The sequence below is a fragment of the Schistocerca gregaria genome, chromosome 10, assembly GCF_023897955.1.
Source record: "Schistocerca gregaria isolate iqSchGreg1 chromosome 10, iqSchGreg1.2, whole genome shotgun sequence".
NCBI lineage: Eukaryota > Metazoa > Arthropoda > Insecta > Orthoptera > Acrididae > Schistocerca > Schistocerca gregaria.
In genome coordinates, this window is record NC_064929.1 from 87,622,131 (window position 1) to 87,635,287 (window position 13,157).

Here is a 13,157-nt window from a genome sequence, read left to right on the forward strand (position 1 = left end):
AACCGGAATAGTAAGTATACGTCCGCCACGACAGCTGAGTCGTGATGGCACGGTAGCTCAGCCTGTTCGGTAAGAGAGGGTTAGCTGACCTCTGTAGTAATGATAACGGAGTTAAGGGATCTATGATGAACTTGAACAAGCATCGTGGGACGTCCTGCCCGAACAGATACAACGACCAATAATGGAAAAAAAGGTCCACACGCAGGGCGGCGGTACGCCGTGCAAAGGGGCCCGGGTTCGATTCCCTGCTGCGTGTTGTGTTATCATCATCATCATCTCATACCCATCGAGGCGAAAGTCGCCGAAGTGGCGTCAACTCAAAAGACTTGCACCACGCAACCGGTTTACCCTACGGGAGGCCCAAACTACACGAAATTTCAGAAGAAGTGGAACCAAAAGTGAAAATGTACTGGTTCTGAGGACGGAGAAGGCAGAACAGAAATAACTACACACATCAAGAAAAGTTTATATACCTGTGCACATGTGCATGCACTGTTTCTTGCGTCTTCCGTTAGAAAGCGCTAGTAGCAAATGTCGTGTCCGGTGAACAGTTAGGTTATTTTCGTTTTTCAGTTTAGGAGGACTGAATCTGATGTTACAGTGCAACGCGCGTTTCCTATTAGGTTCCTTTGTAATCCTCAAAGTGGCAATGACTTCCGTATATGCTATCATCACTATCCGGCTATCTTTGCAAAGGAAAGAGTACGGGACGACCGAGCGTCACCAAAGTACGTGTCGAACAAGTGAGATAAGCTTTGTGGCGTAGGCTCAAGAATTCAGTGGGTCAGTGATTCCACTGACATCTCTGTGGGGACGTAAGGAGATGCTTACATCTGTATAGTTATCGTTTGCAGTTGTTACAAGCTCTAAAGCCTGCGACTACGGTTTACGTGCCAACTGTAGAAACAAAATGTTGCTGTACGTCGATGAAGAGTTTCTGGATCGTGTTGTCTTCAGTGACGAAGAGACATTTTATTTTAGTGCAAACATGAACACACTTAATACATACATCAAAAAAAGTTTTGCATCACCTCGGTTCCCAGAGTTCCGGAACCTGTAAAGAAAATTGGAACAGAGACCAACATAAACATCATTTCCGCCCTTTTTATTGCTCATGAAAACCACAAATTGCATGTTGTGCCACCACACACCGAGACCTTCAGAGGTGGTGGTCCAAACTGCTGTACACACCGGTACCTCTGATTCTCATCAGCCCAGATTGTCCCACTCCTCAACGGCGATTCGACGTAGATCCCTCAGAGTGGTTGGTGGGTCACGTCGTCCATTAACTGTCGATTTCAATCTGTGCCAGCGTGTTCGATAGGGTTCCTGTCTGGAGAACATGTTGGCCACTCCAGTCGAGCAATGTCGTTGTTCTGAAGGAAATCATTCACGAGATGTGCACGATGGTGGCTCGAATTGTCGTCCATGAAGACGAATGTCTCGCCTATATGCTGCCGATGTGGTTGTACTGTCGGTCGCAGGATGGCGTTCACGTATCGTACAGCCGTTACGGCGCCTTCCATGACCACCAGCGGCGTACATCAGCACCACGTAACGTCACCCAAAACAGCAGGGAACCTCCATCTTGCTGCACTTGCTCGACAGTGTCTCTAAGGCGTTCAGCCTGGCTGGGTTGCCTCCAAACACGTCTCCGACGATTGTCTGGTTGAAGACATATGCTACACTCATCGGTCAATAGAACGTGATGCCAATCCTGAGCGGCAAGTTCTTGGGCCCATCTGTACCGCGCTGCACGGTGTCGTGGTTGCAAAGATGGACCTCGCCGTGGACGTCGGGTGTGAAGTTTCGCATTGTGCAGCCTACTGCGCATAGTTTGAGTCGTAAGGTGACGTCCTGTGGCTCCTCGAAAAGCGTTATTCGACATGGTGTCGTTGCTGTCAGGGTTCCTTCGAGCCGTAATCCGCAGGTAGCGGTCATAGCCCTTGGGCGGCCTGCGCGAGGCATGTCATCGACAGTTCCTGTCTCTCTGTATCTCCTCCACGCCCGCACAACATCGCCTTGGTTCACTCCGAGACGCCTGGACACGTCCCTAGTTGACAGCCCTTCCCGGCACAAAGTAACAATGCGGACGCGATAGAACTGCAATATTGACCGTCTTGGTTTGGCTGAACTACAGACAACACGAGCCGTGTACCTCCTTTCTGGTGGAATGACTGGAACTGATCGGCTGTCGGACTCCCTCCGTCTAATAGTTGCTGCTCATGCATGGTTGTTCACATGTTTGGGCGGATTGACATCTCTGAACAGTCAAAAGGACTGCGTCTGTGATACAATACCCACAGTCAACGTCTATCTTCAGGAGTTCAGAGAACCAGGGTGATGAAAAACATTTTTTGATGTGTGTATAATGAAAGGGAGATTGGAAGGTAAGAAAAAATTTAAAAACTCTGTCATATGTGTGGTGTCACCGGCAGACACCACACTTGCTAGGTGGCAGCCTTTAAGTCGGCCGCGGTCCGTTAGTATACGTCGGATACGTCGCCACTATCAGTGATTGCAGACCGAGCGCCGCCACACGGCAGGTCTAGTCTAGAGAGACTCCCTAGCACTCGCCCCAGTTGTACAGCCGACTTGGCTAGCGATGGTTCACTGTCTACATACGCTCTCATTTGCGGAGACGACAGTTTAGCATAGCCTTCAGCTACGTCATTTGCTACGACCTAGCAAGGCGAAATATTCAGTTACTATAATCTGAACAGATAATATTGTGAATCATGTACCGTCAAGAGCGACGTTCATCATTAATGGATGAAAATTAAATATCAAAAACTAGTTACGTCTGCTTTCTGAATTCTAATTCCTTGTCATGTTCCAGACCTCAAATCAGTGTAGTTATTCCCTCCTCACGCTAGCCTGCGTGAGCTAAAACGCGTGCATTTCGGCCTCCTCTAGTAACACGGTGTTGGCTCTTCTGCCAACGAAACAATATGTATTGCGTAAAAGTAAGAAATACACTGTAACACACACACACACACACACACACACACACACACACACATACACACACACACACAAACGATGCAACATGAAGAACTCATCCGAATTGGACAAAAATGGGTAGATGTGATGTACAAGTACAGACAAACAAATGATTACAATTCCAGGACCTCTGGATGAATTATTCAAGAGAATAACCACTGGCCCTTATGCAAGCAGTTACTCGACTTGGCACTGATTGACACACTTGATGATGCTCTCCTGAGCGATACCTGGCGGAACCAGTTTTCGCGTCAGATCGTTAAATCCCCATGCTGGCTGGAGTGCCCTGCCCATAATGCTCCCCTCTCCCCACCACGAATTCCTCTCCTGTGCAACCTCTTCATCTCAGAGTAGAACTTAACCTATGTCCTCAATTATTTGCTGGGTGTATTCCAGCCTCTGTCTTCCTCTATAGTTTTTGCCCTCTACAGCTCCCTCTAGTACCATGGAAGTCATTCCATGATGTTGTTGAGGTTGAGGTCTTCAGTCCTGAGACTGGTTTGATGCAGCTCTTCATGCTACTCTATCCTGTGCAGGCTTCTTCATCTCCCAGTACCTACTAAAACCTACATCCTTCTGAATCTCTTTAGTGTATTCATCTCTTGGTCTCACTCTACGATTTTATCTTCGACGCTGCCCTCCCATACTAAATTGGCGATGCGTTGATACCTCGGAAAATGTCCTACCAACCGATCCCTTCTTTTTGTCAACTTGTGCCACAAACTCCTCTCGTCCATATTTCACTTCCATACATGACTACGCTCCATACAAATACTTTCAGGAACGACTTCCTGACATTTAAATCTATACTCGATGTTAACAAATTTATCTTCTTCAGAAACGCTTTCCTTGCCATTGCTTTCTACATTTTATATCCTCTCAACTTCGACCATCATCAGTTATTTTACTCCCCAAATAGCAAAACTCCTTTACTACTTTAAGTGTCTCATTTCCTAATCTAATTCCCTCAGATTCACCCGAATTAACTACATTCCATTATCCTCGTTTTGCTTTTGTTGATATTCATCTCATATCCACCTTTCAAGACACTGTCCATTCCGTTCAACTACTCTTCCAAGTCTTTTGCTGTCTCTGACAGAATTACAATGTCATCGACGAACCTCAAAGTTTTTATTTCTTCTTCATAAATTTTAATACCTACTCCGAATTTTTCTTTTGTTTCCTTTACTGCTTGCTCCATATACAGATTGAATAACATCGGGGAGAGCCTACAACCCTGTCTCACTCCCTTCCCAACCACTGCTTCCCTTTCATGTCCCACGACTCTGATAACTGCCATCTGGTTTCTGTACAAATTGTAAATAGCCTTTCGCTCCCTGTATTTTACCCCTGCCACCTTTAGAATTTGGGAGAGAGTATTCCAGTCAACATTGTCAAAAGCTTTCTCTAAGTCTACAAATGCTAGAAACGTAGCTTTGCCTTTCCTTAATCTTTCTTCTAAGATAAGTCGTAGGGTCAGTATTGCCTCACGTGTTCCAATATTTCTACGGAATCCAAACGGATCTTCCCCGAGTCGGCTTCTACTAGTTTTTCCATTCGTCTGTAAAGAATTCGCGTTAGTATTTTGCAGCTGTGACCTATTAAACTGATAGTTCGGTAATTTTCACATCTGTTAACACCTGCTTTCTTTGGGATTGGAATTATTATAATCTTCTTGAAGTCTGAGGGTATTTCGCCTGTCTCATTCATCTTGCTCACCAGATGGTAGAGTTCTGTCAGGACTGTCTCTCCCAAGGCCGTCAGTAGTTCTAATGGAATGTTGTCTACTCCCGGTGCCTTGTTTCGACTCAGGTCTTTCAGTGCTCTGTCAAACTCTTCACGCAGTATCGTATCTCCCATTTTATCTTCATCTACATCCTCTTCCATTTCCATAATATTGTCTTTATGTACATTCACTGATGTCTTAACATATGTCCTATCATCCCGTCCCTTCTCCGTGTCAGTATTTTCCATATATTCCATACCTCTCTTATTATGCGCAGACCCTCCTCTTGCCCACATCTCGTGGTCGTGCGGTAGCGTTCTCGCTTCCCGCGCCCGAGTTCCCGGGTTAGATTCCCGGCGGGGTCAGGGATTTTCTCTGCCTCGTGATGGCTGGGTGTTGTGTGATGTCCTTAGGTTAGTTAGGTTTAAGTAGTTCTCAGTTCTAGGGGCCTAATGATCATAGATGTTAAGTCCCGTAGTGCTCAGAGCCACCCTCCTCATTCCCTATTTTATCAATCCATCTAATCTTCAACGTTCGTCTGTAACACCACACCTCAAATGATTCGATTCTCTTGTGTCCCTGTTTTCCCACAGTCCATGTTTCACTACCATACAATGCTGTGCTCCAAATGCACATTCTCAGAAATTTCGTCCTCAGATTAACGCCTGTGTTTAATTTTAATATCACTTCTTTTGGCCGGAAATGGCCTTTTATCCACTGCTAGTCTGCTTTTGATGTCCTCCTTGCTCTGTCGGTCGTTGGTTATTTTGCTGCCTAGGTAGAAGAGTTCCTTAACTTGATCAATCCTGATGTTAAATTTCTTGCTGTTCTCATTTCTGCTTCTTCTCATTACTTTCGTCTTTCTTGGATTTACTCTCAATTCATATTCTGCACTCACTAAACTGTTCATTCCTTTCAGGAAATCCTGTAACTCTTCTTCACTTTGACTCACGATAGCAATCCCATCAGCGGATCGTATCATATGAAACATCCCCTTAGAAAAATTCATGAATTACTGGACTGGTTAACCTCTACGTTATTTTATTTTCAAACAGCTGAGCAAACCGGAACATACTTAGACATTTTTCTCTTTACTTATTCTGATCATCGCTGAACTGACACACAATATTTTTTCAGCGCAACGCAATCTGACTTTCAATAATCCCTACAAAAGAATGAGCCTGACTAACAATAACCTATACCTTTCATGAATCACTTACCTCACAAAAATCTTCGTTACTCAAACTACCGCGATACAGCATGTGTCAATACTGCCAGCTAAATAAAAGATTCAAACTACTGAAGCCACTAACTACTGATAGGCACAGTTAGCAAATGAAAGATTTTGATAGAGAACAAACAACGTATTTATCTTAATAGTGTTCAAAAGTCATCATATGTATATCAGTTCGTGATATCCAATACTACAAATTTAATCTTTCTGATGGCCACGCGTCCAGATCGCTCTCAAAATTCCGCTATCTCACTCCCCACATTCACCACTGCTGGCGGCTCACCTCCAACTACGCAACGCTACGCGCTGTTCACATCCAACTGCCCAACACTACAATAGCGAATATTCCAACAACGCAAACCAGCCACAGGCTTTTCACAGCACAGTCAGTGACGTTACCAACATAAAAACCTAAACAACCTACTTACATATAGATTTCCTTTCGCCTTGAATTTTAATTCCTCTCCTCAACCTTTGTTTTATGTCCATCATTGCCTTTTCGATGTACAGACAACAGTATGGGCGAAAGACTACATCCTTATCTTACAGAATTTTTAATCCGAGCAATCTTGGACGTCCACACTTTTTATTCCCTCTCGGCTCTTGTAGATATTGTATATTACCCGTCTCTCTCTATAGCTTAACTCCATTTTTCTCAGAATTTCGAACATCTTGCACCGTTTTACATTGTCGAACGCTTTTTCCAGGTCTACAAGTCGTATCAGCGTGTCTCTGATGGCTTTATCTTTCCTAAAGCCAAACTGATCGTCATCTAACACATCCTGAATTTTCTTTTCCATTCTTCTGTACATTATTCTTCCAAGCAACTTCGGTGCATGAGCCGTTTAGCTGGTTGTGCGATGATTCACTAGTCAGCTCTTGCAGTCTTCGGAACTGATATTTTTGCAAAAGTCAGATGGTATGTCGTCAGACTCATACATTCTCTACACCAACGTGAATAGTCATTTTGCCACTTCCCCCAAAGATTTCATGCTTAAAGAAACGTTATAATTCGGGAGGATATGGACAGTGAAGAAAAGAACAGCAATCGATAGTAAAATCCATCGTTTTCTTACAGTAAATCTATGTTTCAGCTATCTATGTATTTTTCACTCTACAGCGGAGTGTGCGCTGATATGAAACTCCCGGGCAGATTAAAACGGTGTGCCGGACCGAGACTCGAACTTGGGACCTTTGCCTTTTGAGGGCAAGTGCTCTACCAACTGAGCTACCCAAGCACGACTCACGCCCCGTCCTCACAGCTTTACTTCCACCAGTGCCTCGTCTCCCACCTTCCAAGTAGTTTAATCTGAACTGGCATTCCTTGCGATAGCGATCGACGAACAAGCAAATGCGACATAGTTTACACTTCAAAGACGTTTCCACAGACTCTTGTGTTTAGAATATGAGAGACGTTGAAGAGTGCGTTATCAGTTTCAGCACTTACAAACGATGATAAAGAAAATTCTGATTAACTGCCCGTGCAATCGAATTTCCTTATTGACTCCGATATCAGAGCAAAACCCAGTTGTCTGAATAAGAATTCTTTTGTCATTCGACTACAATCCGTTTGCTTCTGGACACACGTCAGTGCAGTTTCAGCATTGTAGAAAATGAGAAAAAGATTACAGTGGAGGATGTTGACGAGAATATTAGCCCAAGACAGGGATAAAGATTAAGAGAGCATCGAGCCATACTAAACACTGGTGGTTAAAAGAATAAGTAAATAAAGAAGTAACAAGAAAGGAATCGCTTCTTATAATAGGGTCAAGTGCGACTAATTGTGTTAATACTGTTGACGGTGTTCACTCAAAAATATGTGGGAGATATGGCAGTGAACTAGCCTAAGGTTGTACCGCCACGGTTATTTAACCCTTTCTGCGTCTGCGATTCCAAATGGCATCATTAAGTATTCCTGGCTTTTTTGAGCTTCCCAATGCTTCAATGATACCGTTTGGCATCGCTTCACGTAGTTACAAATTTAGCCAAGAGGTCACAGTGGCGTCTGCTTTCATGACTCGCCGTTTGTTTGAAGAGCAGAACAGGGAAGTGTCGAGAGTTGTGCTACTGCATTTGTGAGTGAACAACAACTGTTGTGTTTAGTTTTATTCTGTGAATATCGAAATCCTTTGTTATGGAACCAACTTTACGTAGTTCCTCAAGGGCAAGGGAAATAAATACGGTAAGTTTACAATACAGTTATGTATGCATTTTTTGAGTAATTATTATGGAATTTCTAACGATGCCATTTGGAATCATTATTTTATTTATTAACCAATAGCTTCAAAAGAACTTTTGCATTGGATGTGGCATATGTGCAACATAAACAGTAAATATTAATCAAAAAATGTTCCCCATTTTTTTCCTAATGTGACGCACAAAGGGTAAACAAAGTTGTTAGCGACTGCTCCACCGTGTCTATATTGCCTGAGGAAAAACAACGGGGACGCGAGAGTACCTCCGACTTTACACACGGTTAGTTTGAGGAAACATCGACACAGATCTCCGATACCGACAGGGAAGTCGCAAGCCCTGACGGACTCGCTGTACAACTCCTTCAATACGGACGATTAAAGTTGTAATCGAGGCGCTCACACCTCGTGCCAAAACTCACGGATGTAGTTAGTCTGGCTGCGTGCACTGCGAAAATTTTGTAAGGGATAAACTTTTCGCCTTTCATTGTCTTGTGGCGAGTGTTTGCGAGAAAAAGTTCCATAAAGATGTGAAACTATGTGCGAAGTTTGTCCGATGTCGCTAGGTGATTTCATTATCACATACTAGACCAATAAAATTACGCTGCCTGCAGACGAACACAAGGTCGCTAACTGTATTACTTCTCTTACTGTGCTGAACGTACTGTGAAGGTAAAGAGTAGGTCGCGGCAGCATCGGTCACTGGTTTGCCTTTGTTTAAATAAATACCTGGGTGTTACTTTCTGGGTGAAAACGTGAGCGAAAATTACAGGGCTGGTGAAACACAACTTCTTGTAGAGTGCCCCATACCAGCCGTTACGTTGATTTGTCAACCTACAGTCCCTAAAAGGGAAATTAAGAAGTAAAATGAAATTCCTGCGAGGGTAAATTCGATATTCAAAAACCAACGTAGCGCCATTATCATCTGAAGCTAAACGGAGCGGCAGTTAACAGCTTGCAGACGCGAACAGTAACGAGTTTAGAAGCTTATGTGATAAATTTTAACTAAATATTTATCAAAATGCGTTTCATTAGCGCTTCGCTTATTACAGTTTTCATTCCGTCGGTTACATTACTTCCGTGTCGTAAGAATGTCCACCTCGAGCCCTGTACTTCGGTCATCATCAGAAGAAATCTAATGTAAACAGACAGGAACGCTGTGATTGGTCAGGAGCACAGCTCTAGTGCATTGGTGTTGTTCCGCTCTTGGAAGTAGGGCCACCTCGTGTATTACATATCTTATTACTACGTCACTCGAAAAGGACCTTTAAGACATTGTGTTGTATTAACAGCCATCATCGTTTTCCTTAATAATACTTCAGCTACGTAATTTTTATTTCAAAAATCGTGTACGGTCGCAGTCTCTGCAGGCGCTGCGTGTGCTCTGGTTGTCTCGCTGTTAACACAAACCGCGAATATGGACGGCACCGCTACTGCTTCGCAGCCAAGCAGGCGCGCGGAGCAGTTATTCTCAATGCTTTTTCACGAAATTACAGACAATAATCAGCTTTGACATTTTTCGAGAAACACTATCAAATAAATAATGATGGTTTTCAATTACGTGGGTGGTGTGATGGGTAGCGTTGTAGAATGGTAACCCTCAGTTTAGGGGAGGCAGTTCGAATCAATGTGATCTACAATATTGTTTTGTTCAGTTTCAATACCTAAATTATTTAAATATGAAATTCATCAAATATATAAAAATTAACTCATAATTTACCACCATTTTTCAAGAAAAATGCACATCTTCTAGTTTCTAATTACATGTTGTTGTTGTTGTTGCGGTCTTCACTTCTGAGACTGGTTTGATGCAGCTCTCCATGCTACTCTATCCTGTGCAAGCTTCTTCATCTCCCAGTACCTACTGCAACCTACATCCTTCTGAATCTGTTTAGTGTACTCATCCCTTGGTCTCCCTCTACGATTTTTACCTTCCACGCTGCGCTCCAATGCTAAATTTGTGATCCCTTGTTGCCCCAGAACATGTTCTACCAACCGGTCCCATCTTCTTGTCAAGTTGTGCCACAAACTCCTCTTCTCCCCAATTCTATTCAATACCTCCTCGTTAGTTACGTGATCTACCCACCTAATGTTCAGCATTCTTCCGTAGCACCACCTTTGAAAAGCTTCTATTCTCTTCTTGTCCAACTATTTATCGTCCATGTTTCACTTCCATACACGGCTACACTTCATACAAATAATTTCAGAAACGACTTCCTGACATTTAAATCTATACTCGATGTTAACAAATTTTTCTTCTTCAGAAACGCTTTCCTTGCCATTGCCATTCTACATTTTATATCTTCTTTACTTCGACCATCATCAGTTATTTTGCTCCCCAAATAGCAAAATTCCTTTACTACTTTGTGTCTCATTTCCTAATCTAATTTCGTCAGATTCGCCCGACTTAACTCGACTACATTCCATTATCCTCGTTTTGCTTTTGTTGATGTTCATCTTATATCCTCCTTTCAAGACACTGTCCATTCCGTTCAACTGCTCTTCCATGTCCTTTGCTGTCTGTGACAGAATTACAATGTCATCGGCAAACCTCAAAGTTTTTATTTCTTCTCCACGGATTTTAATACCTACTCCGAATTTTTCTTTTGTTTCCTTCAGTGCTTGCTCAATATACAGATTGAATAACATCGGCGGGAGGTACAACCCCCTTCCCAACCACTGCTTCCCTTTCATGTCCCACGACTCTTATAACTGCCATCTGCTTTCTGTACAAATTGTAAATAGCCTTTCGTTCCCTGTATTTTATCCCTGCCATCTTCATAATTTGAAAGAGAGTATTCCAGTCAACATTGTCAAAAGCTTTCTCTAAGTCTACAAATGCTAGAAACGTAGGTTTGCGTTTCCTTAATCTAGCTTCTAAGATAAGTCGTAGGGTCAGTTTTGCCTCACGTGTTCCAATATTTCTACGGAATACAAACTGATCTTCCCCAAGGTCGGCTTCTACCAGTTTTTCCATTCGTCTGCAAAGGATTCACGTTATGGTTTTGCATCCGTGACTGATTAAACTGATAGTTCGGTAATTTTCAGCTCTGTCAACACCTGCTTTCTGTGACTCGGCTGTACCCGGGCCAGTCTGGCTTCCGCTCCACGTGAAACGAAACGCAATGAGCTTCCGGCAGACGCGGAAGAACACACAGCGTAATGTTTACATCAGACTTCTTGCTGCAATGAGCATAGTATAGTAGGAAGCAGCACGGTGTAGAGCGCAACGCTCGACTCGGTACAAATCACAGGGCCCGTCCCTGCTTTCCTGCTGAAGGCTCTCCGCCGCGTGACCGCGGCCGACACAGAAGAGGCGCGTTGACCCTCTTGGCTGACCCCCTTGGCTGACCTTTGCCGCCTCCGCCGCCGCCGCTGGCACCAGCCATTCCCGTCGTGGCGCTACTCTGCAGAGCTGAGGTTCCCGCACGGTTCGATTACGCCCCTATTACGCGATGCGACTTTACCGTACATCTATGCACCAGCGCTCCGAGCGTGCATACCTGATACTGCAGACTGGTTCACGTCAACCTATTACACCATCTACGCAGGATACACCAGGATCACATGCACAGTAGACGACAACAACGCGCGAAAGACAAGAGCCAACGTATGATCGATGAAGCCAATACCGACTCGAAGGAATGCCTCGTCGCTTGTTGGAGAAGTGACGTCAGCTGGGCACGGCGGACGCCAAGTCTGTCGCAGGCAGAAACGCCTGGGCGTGCGTATCACTTTAAATCTCTTATTTTTGGGTAGAATGTTTGGTATTGTTTCGGATTCTGCAGTTTTATTTAGATGAAACATTTTCTTACTATTCTAAAGGTACAAATGACGATCATAGTTCTGTATTACTGAATCCTGTCGAAACAAACTTAGATCAATATGATCTAGCATTGCAAGCATTCGGAAATTTTACATTTTGTTCTCGGGACTTACCCCGACCCCCTTACAATGAACTCGTTTCTTTTATTTATTTTCGTTTGAAAAAAATGGCTCTGAGCACTATGGGACTTAACATCGATGGTCATCAGTCCCCTAGAACTTAGAACTACTTAAACCTAACTAACCTAAGGACATCACACAACACCCAGCAACCACGAGGCAAAGAAAATCCCTGACCCCGCCGGGAATCGAACCTGGGAACCCGGGCGTGGGAAGCGAGAACGCTACCGCACGACCACGAGATGGAGCTTTTCGTTTGACATCGTCACTGGAAATGTGAACTAATTTACCTGTGTAAATGTTCAACTGTTGCCAGTCATCAGATTACAGTAGTTTTCAACGAAAGGAATTCTAAACAGCAAACAAAATAGCTTCATACAGCGAAAATACTGCAGAGCTTAAACTTTTTTAAACATGCACATTAGAAAAGATAAATATTCCTCTCTTGCAACTGAAAGGAGAAACTTTATACGATAAAAAAATTACTTGATAAAACAAATATCTCTCTTTTCCCTCTTCTTCTGTCCCCTCCAACGTGTACAACCGCAAGATATTTCATTAACATTCAGTGCTCCTCACCCCATAGTCAACCAAGATACCTAAATAAGAGCACCAATATGTTCATAGTTTCTTGTAAAAGCAACCCAGTACAAACGTAACTTCCTCAGATTTACAAATAAGGTAAAGAAGCACGAATTCTGTTGCTGCTGGACCGGGAAGTTGTTTTTGTACGTCAAACCTTAAAACAGGTGGAAATTTAAGTTGTTTAGTACGCTATTTGTTAAGAAGTGTAATGAATTGCAGAATTAATTGGTTGCAGAAATCTCTCAGATCAATGTGTGTCGGTCAACTACCGCCAGTAGTTCCACATTTTCCTGTGTCAGAGAGGGAGACACCACCATTATGGGTATGCCTGCAACAGAGCTGGCGCTGGCCGTGCCTAGCTGACGTGACGTCACCAACAAGCGACGAGCCCTATTACGCGATGCACCAGTGCAGCAAGCGTGCTTATCTATAACTGCAGACTGGTTCACGTCAACCTATTACACCATCTACA

General features: G+C 43.7%; 1 protein-coding gene and 1 non-coding gene across 4 annotated transcripts in view; both read right to left on the minus strand.

The window, feature by feature from the left end:
* The window catches only part of LOC126293706 (tyrosine-protein kinase Fer), a 539,925-nt gene that overhangs the window by 385,627 nt on the left and 141,141 nt on the right, over positions 1-13,157 (minus strand). The window lies entirely within an intron of this gene.
* Positions 7,128-7,202, minus strand: Trnal-caa (transfer RNA leucine (anticodon CAA)). Its single transcript has one exon. It is a non-coding gene; the product is annotated as a tRNA-Leu (tRNA).